Raw genomic sequence first — 6394 nt, 5'->3', positions numbered from 1 at the left:
AGTATCTTGTTCCTGAAACAATCAGGAGGCCAATGTCATTGGATCAAAGAATATGCGCTGGGGAGTAAAGTGTAAGAAGACTGGGAATGTAGGAAGAGGCGAGGTCATGAAGGGCTTTAAAGAAGTGGAATTTTCTACCCCCTTGAGAGCTGGGAGGGATGCCTGGTCTGAGGGAGACTTCTGCCTTGTCAGGAGATGGAGCAAATCCAGAGGTCATTTTGGCCTTGTCAGATACTCTTACCTTTTTATGTTTCCCTTAAATCTTATGTTTGAACATCAGTTTTTCTTTTCAGTTTTGGTCTTTTCATCAGGAATGCTTGAGAGTTCTCTGTTTCATTATATATGCATTTCCCCTGAGTATTATACTCTGTTTTGCTAAGAAGCTGGTTCTAGATTATAATCTGGCTCCTCTGCTTTCCAGACGATCACTCCAAGCCCTCCACTCCTCCAACATGGAGGATAATAGACCTTGCGTGATCCTGACTGTGGCTCTATAATATCTGAATGGCTTTCTTTCTGGCTTCCTGAAATATTTTCTTCTTGACCCAGCAGCTCTGGAATTTAACTATACTATTTCTAGGAACTTTCATTTTGTGCTCTCTTTCAGGAGGGTTATCAGTGGATTTTTAAAATTTCTTCTTTACCCTCTGGTTCTAAGATATCGAAGCAGCTTACCTGTATAATATCTTGAAATATTATGCCTAGGTTATGCCTTTGATCATGGCTTTATAGAGTTCAATAATTCTTATGTTATCTCGCCACAATCTATATTCTAGGTCAGCTGTTTTTCCCAATAAAATATTTCATAATTTCTATTTTTTCATTCTTTTGACTTTGTTCTATTTATGCTCTCATGAAATCATTAGCTTCCACTTACCCAAAATTCTAATATTTAAGGAATTATTTTCTTCAATGAGTTTTTGTGCCTTTTTTTACCCATAGGCTAATTCTGCTTGTTTTGTTTTCCATTTTCCTGTGCCAGCTCTTACTCTGGGGTATCATTGTAACAAGAATGTGATTCTGTGTCCTCAAAGGCCAGGAAAGTATACGCTCCAGCTTACACTCCCAAATCAGTTTTTAGTATAGACTCAATTGTTGACCACAATTTTGAGAATCACAGAAACTCAGAAAACCATCTACTAAGATTTGCAAGGGTCTGTGAACTGCATCAATGGAGTATGAAGGAGTCAGAGGCAAGATGGTGGAATAAAGGCAAGGAGTCCCCTGAGCTCTCCCAAATTCCCCTCCAAGCAACTTTAACTTCAAAATGAATTCTGGAGCAGCAGAACCAACAAAAGGATAGGGTAAAACCATTTCAAACCAGAGGCAATTTAGAGAAAAACAGGAAAGGTTCATGTCAGCGGGCTGGGAGTAGAGCACAGTCCAGCACGGGCTTGGCCTGGCTAGCCAGCAGCAGGTCACACCCCCAACAAGTCACTGTAGGCGTTGTGGGTGACAAATCAGCAATGGAGACTTGCAGAGCTCTCAGCTCACAGGCAGTAAAAGGGCTGGACAACTGGTCAGAAGAAGATTACAGGAGACCCTTTGCTGGCATTGGGTGTAAGACTGTTGCATTGTCCATACAGGGATCTGGGTGGCCTTGAATGCTCTTTTTCACTTCTCTATCTGGAGCATCCCACCCCTTTCCTGTGAATGAGAGGAACAGGCCATTGTTCTATTTCCTTTGTCCCTCTTAGCCTCCTATTTTCCCAAGAGGCCCTGTCTGACCCTTTGGGATCTTTTAGCAGATAGTGAAGGCAGGAAACTCATTCCACTGCTTAGCACAGTACCTGGCACATAGTATGACATATAAATGCATGATGGTTTGACACAAAGCAGCATCTCACCTTAAGGCAAGCCAGGACATGGGATTTCAGTGACCACCCTATTCCAGTTCTCTGGTCAAGTAACTCTGATGGTTGGGGTATAACACTTAAGTCATGGATTTCCCCTGACTGAGAGATGTCGATCTGGCCACCTGGGTCCTATTGTGTTAGAAAGCTAGAGATCCACAGAGGGACTTCCACTCTGATATCCTTTTTCCTCTGGATGATGGCTGGAATGCTTTCTGGAACTTAGCTTTTGAAGCTTATTCACTGCCGCTGGTTATTCTCTGGTGTTTTCTTCCAGGCAGTGAAGATACGCCTCATTAGGTGACCTTAGCTCCAGGTCTATTTACCAGGCTGTTGCCCAAAGTTAGGGAAAACCCTTGTCAAGCCACTGCAAGGCCCCCACTAGACCTACACATTAGTCACTTGGGAGCTAGGATGGCATCAGAATAACTGGGCTGGCAGCAGATTTGACTAAAGACAAATTTATCAAGAGGGTTAAGTTTGTCTTTGGGCCATCTCATCTACTTTAACATTTACAGCAAAATATAGAGTAGCACACTAGATATTAAGCAATCTGTTAAATATGCAGATTAACTTTACTGTTAGTTTCATTTGTTTATAATAAATATGGTTTATAAGTTTATAAGTACAGCATTTGTCCATCCAATCAGGGAGGCAGAAAAGGAGCAGCTGGGCAAGATATTATACTTCTCCTGCTGCTAGATTTTTTGTAGGGACTGTATAAAAAATAGGGAAAATATGGATCTCTGGGCTGGTGATTAGGCTGCCACATCATTACCTAACCTATCTCAGCCTCAGTTTTCTCATATGAACAATAGGCATAACAATGGAGTTGTAATGATCAAATGAGAAAATGTGCATAAAGCATTTTTGGAAACTTTACAAAGGGCTCCATAAATTTCAGTTACAATTATAAATGTTATTCTTAAACCCCAGCAAGAGGGTGTTCTATGTTCTATGTTAGGAGGAGGGAGGCCAGAACATTGTGACAATGGGAGGGGTTTAGTTTCCAGGTGCTTTTCAATATATGTCAGGGTTGATGTTTTTCTGTGTGTCTTTGGGGAAGCTTTGCATGTTGAGTTGTGTTGCAAACTCTCTAAGATCTTAGGCACATAGAATATGAAAGGACTAGAAGGAAGGAAACTTAATAAGGAAATTTATTAAGAGCTATTATGTGCCAAGCACTGTGCTAAGTGTGTTACAGAAACGATCTCATCTGGTCCTCACAACAACCTTGCGAAATCAGTGCTATTATTATCCCCATTTTACAGATGAGGAAACTGAGGCAGAAAGCACTTCAGTGACTTGTCCAGCTTCGCATAGGTTGTCTGAGGATAGATTTGAACTCAGGTCTTCAGCTCTATACTGTATGATTGCTTAACGCAAAGTGGAGAAAGGTCTGGACTTAGAAAGATCTGAGTAGGAATCCACACAGCTGTGTGACCCTAGGAAATAATATTAATAGTAATAAAAATAACTAACATATAATATCTACCATATGCCATTCACTGTGCTTACCATTTTACATATGCCATTTGATCCTCACGCACAACTCTGGAAGGTAGGGGCTATTATTATCTCTATTTTATATATGAGGAAACTGAGGTAAACAGAGGTTAAATGACTTGCCCAGGGTCACATAGTGTGGAAATATCTGGATTTGAACTCAGGACTTCCTGACTCCATGAGTCATTTAAACACACTAAGCCTCATTTTCCTCATTTGTAAAATGAGAATAGTAACACTTACCTCTCAGGATGGTTGTAAAATTCAAATGACATAATATGTAAAGGAGAGAGGTTAACAACCACAAATCCTCCTTTTTCCTCCCACTCCTAAATCTATTCTTAGGTGGAACCGACTGAATTCAAATGATATCTGGGTCCCTCTATAAAAGACCCAGCAAGAAGTCAACCAGTCTTTGCTTGAATCTGTGTATGACTCTACACATTTATCCTTTTTCATCTTATCAGATTTAGCCGAACATCCAACCTTGGCCTGTTTGGATTCTTATTGTGTTACCAATGTGTTAGCCATCCCTTCTAGCTTTACCATCTGCAGATTTTACAAGTAGGCCATCTATTCCTTTATTCAAATAATTGACATGCATTCCTGGACCTGTCTACCAGACACTTCCTTCTGAATTGCTATCCAATCATTAATGACTGAGCCATTCAACCAACTTTCAATCCAACAAATAATTTCTTTTCCTTCTTCTTCTGCTTCTCCTTCTTCTTCCCTCCCGACATGTGTTCTCTCTTTCCACTTGGGGCACCAAACCCTTATATGTGGGTGTTCTGTCCATAGGAATATAATTTTCAGTCAGTTATATTTTCTAAGATAATTTGAGGTTTGGGGGCTAGATTTTATTTTTTATTTATTTTTATTACATTTTTGTTTTTGAAAAACTGGGACAATTTATTTTTTTTTTGTCCTGTTTAGTTTTTATTTGTGATCTCTTGAAATATAGCTCTGAAAAAACAGGCTTTTTAAAAAGCCCATTGTGATTCAAATGAAGCTATCTGATCAAGGCTTTAAACTCAAATAGCTCTGGCTTTCATTGAATAGCCCCAGCCCAAGCTCATTATTCAGTTTTTCAGGGATTAAAATGAGTGTAAATAGTGATTGTTTTCTGTTCTGTCCAGAAACACTGAAAGTCTTCCTCTCCCAGATTGATATTTTGATGATAATAAACCAGGACATCTTTTTTCTCAACAAACTGAAACACGGGAAAGACCTTAAAGGCCAAGGTCACCCACCAAATCCTAGGACATCACCAATTGTCTTGATTCTTGTCTTGCAACTGGACTCCATTGACTCTGGCAGAGAAAGTGAGGCTGATGACTTTGCAAAGCTCTGCTTCACTTAAATCCAATTCATACGTATGTTAAGATATCACTCGTGATGTCATTGTTCCTCTTTGAGACTAAAGGATGAGAAAAAAGCAATCCAACAAACTGTACTAATGTCTTAAATCGCAGCTTTTTATCTGGATTATAAAAAAAGCATGAGAGAGTGTCAAATGTTCAACTAAAATATTAGTAAACCATCTCTCCTGCTTAGGTAGTGTATTGGGTAGACCTGAAGTCAGAAAGACCTGAGTTCAAATATGCGATCAGACATGTATTAGCTGTCTGACCCCAAGCAAATCATTTAACCTAGGGGTAGGGAACCTTCAGCCTCAAGGCCACACGTGGCCCTCTAGGTCCTCAAGTGCAGCCCTTTGAGTGAATCCAAACTTCACAGAACAAATCGTCTCAATAAAAGAATTTGTTCTGTAAAACTTGGACTCAGTTAAAAGGCCATACTCACAGACCTAGAAGGCCACATGTGGCCTCATGGCTGCAGATTCCCCACCTCTAGCTTAACCTCTGTCTGCCTCAGTTTCCCCAAATGCAAAATGGTAATAATAACCCTACTTCTTGGGGTTATTGCAAGATTCAAATGAGTTTAGATTTGCAAAGCATTTTTCAAACCCCAAAGCAATAAATAAATGCTACTTATTTTCATTATTAGGAAGGAAGGGAAGAAAGAAGCAAATATGTATGAAGTACCTACTATGTGCACTCTGGTTTCCTCAAATAGAGATCAGGTGATTTGCCCAGGATCACGCAGCTAGTTACTGTTACATCTTCCTAATTCTAGCCCCCAAACTCTATCCATTACACTTCTGATCTACTAATCTAGGGATCCTGTCAAAAAAAAAGAAATGAGGTTAAATCTGGCATGATCTATTCTTCATGAAACTATAGGGAGGGATCTCTGAGATCAGTAAGTCTTTGCCTCAATATTTCCTGGACATGCCCTTAACAAATTTTGCCAGGAATCAAAGCCAACTTCACTGGCTTATAATCTCTTCCCTTATACTTTCTTTTCTTAAAAAAAAAAATCAGGGCAATGTTGGTCCTTCCCCAATTTGAAGACATCTTTTCCATTCTCCACAGCCTTCAAACATCCTGAGAGTGACTAAGCAATAAAAATCACAATCTCTTTTAGCCCAGGGATGCATTTCATCTGGACTGGGTGATCTGAACTCATCCAGGCATTCTCTCATTCTGTCACCCCACTTATCTTCAGCTTCAACTCTCTATTAGCCATTTCTGTCCTGTCCTTTCCTGTCCAAAGACCATGCTCCTTGGCAGATGAAAAAAAAAAAGCAAAATTAGAATTGAATAGTTCTTCTTTCTCTCTGACATCTGTTATCACTATATTGTCCAACTCAAGGAGTGATTCTAGCCTTTCTTTATCCCTTCTATTTTCTACAATATAGCTTTAAAAACAAATAAAATAAAATAAAAAGCTTGTTTTTGTTGTCGTTAGCTTTCTTACCAGACAGTTCATTCTAAGCAAAAGCACTCCTATCCCTGTGGTAACAAGATTGTGCTGTCTTTTGTATTCATCCTCCATTAACTTCCCCCGACTTTCATCTTCTGTGGTTGATGAGTTTTCTGTGTACACACCAGTATTTTCAGACAACTCCCCTTTTTCCTCTCTCGTTATTTCTCTTTGTGTCTTTAGAATTTCATTCCTAAGAACCTCCC

The sequence above is a fragment of the Notamacropus eugenii genome, chromosome 5, assembly GCF_028372415.1.
Source record: "Notamacropus eugenii isolate mMacEug1 chromosome 5, mMacEug1.pri_v2, whole genome shotgun sequence".
Classification (NCBI taxonomy): Eukaryota; Metazoa; Chordata; class Mammalia; order Diprotodontia; family Macropodidae; genus Notamacropus; species Notamacropus eugenii.
The sequence above is the reverse complement of the archived record's forward strand: the minus strand, read 5'-3'. Positions refer to the sequence as shown.